At 37.1% G+C, this 1484-nt stretch overlaps 1 non-coding gene across 1 annotated transcript; it reads right to left on the minus strand.

Annotated features, from left to right (window-relative positions):
• Nucleotides 1–1078: 1078 nt before the first annotated feature.
• On the minus strand, nt 1079–1175 carry LOC114890507. The gene has a single exon (XR_003792306.1). It is a non-coding gene; the product is annotated as a Z30 small nucleolar RNA (small nucleolar RNA).
• Between the last annotated feature and the right edge of the window lie 309 nt (nt 1176–1484).

Raw genomic sequence — 1484 nt, forward strand, 5'->3', positions numbered from 1 at the left:
TTTTTTTTTTTTTTTTTTTTTTTTTTTTTAGCGGTACGCGGGCCTCCCGTTGCGGAGCACAGGCTCCGGACGCGCAGACTCAGCGGCCATGGCTCACGTGCCCATCCGCTCCACGGCATGTGGGATCTTCCCGGACCGGGGCACGAACCCGTGTCCCCTGCATCGGCAGGCGGACTCTCAACCACTGTGCCACCAGGGAAGCCCCTACCTTTGATTTTTTGAGGCATTCTGTATTAACATTTTGCTTTTTTTGCTAACCCAATATTGGAGAGAAATCCTCTCCTCCAACAGCAAGAATTCAATCTTGAGTGAAATACCTTATTTCTCAAGTGAAATACTGCACAAACACTTAAGTTGCCACCGGATTGGCAGGGTTAAACATACAGGTTAAAAACATACGGGTTAAAAAAAAAATCGTTACTACAAGAGGAAGGATGAAAATGATTTTTAAGTGCCTCTGCTGAGACAGGTGTTGTCCAATACAACTCATTTCAGCAATTCAAAGCACATTTTCTGATAGCACTAAGATAATAGAACTAAATTTTGAAATAGAATATCCTATAGATTTTAAAATATTAACACTTTTATGTACCATGAGAAGAATATAATGGATATTTGCAAAAATTCTTATTAAACCACAAGGTTTTACCAGAACAAATACCATAGTTAAGTAAACTTTTTTTTTAATTTAAAAATTTTTTAATTTGTTTCAAAGTTAAACCCAAGACACACTGACTTCACAGGAAATCCAATGAGAAATGTTTTTCTAGGCTGAACACCTGTTTCCCCTTAGTCTCCCCCCAAAAAACATGTACATGTTAATTACTTTCATTTTACAATCACTGCTAAATAAACATTTTTAATATAGTAATGAGTCAATAAGGGAACCGAACCAGATTCAGGACTGAAATAATGCAGTTTTCCATGAAGATATCAAAGCCATATTTTTTACCTCAACCTACAAAGAAAAACAGGAAAGTATCAGTAATTCAAAAGAATATTAAACACTCTTACACATAATAAAACCAGTATCCAAATAGGCTAGAACATACCAATGTGGAAAAACCACAACCAGAATCAGCTCAGAGAGAAGATTAAGGGGTCATACCCTGGTCAATGCCAACACTGAAGCAATGGCAATACCAGGTCAGACTATACTTCACTCATCATTGCATCATTGCTTTTCACCTCCTTGTATTATCTAAGAGCAGCCCAACACCCCATTTTCACATCCAAGAAAACTTAGGTTTACCCATGAGAAAAAAAGACTTCTTTTCAGGTAAGTTGCAACCGTGGGCTTTCAATATTTGATCTTCTACTATTCACCCCAAGCAACTCTGCTGTACAAACATGCAAACTTGAACAAGTTTTGTTTTGGAGGTGCTTTTTAAAAATTTTTGTAATACAGAGTAGAGTGGAGAAGCATTTACAGTTCAAAAAAACATTTCTTGTTTTAGTGAGTCCAAACACCATGCATGATAAAA

Source organism: Monodon monoceros, unplaced genomic scaffold, assembly GCF_005190385.1.
Source record: "Monodon monoceros isolate NGI ecotype Baffin Bay Population unplaced genomic scaffold, NGI_Narwhal_1 Contig1604_ctg1, whole genome shotgun sequence".
NCBI classification, from domain to species: Eukaryota; Metazoa; Chordata; class Mammalia; order Artiodactyla; family Monodontidae; genus Monodon; species Monodon monoceros.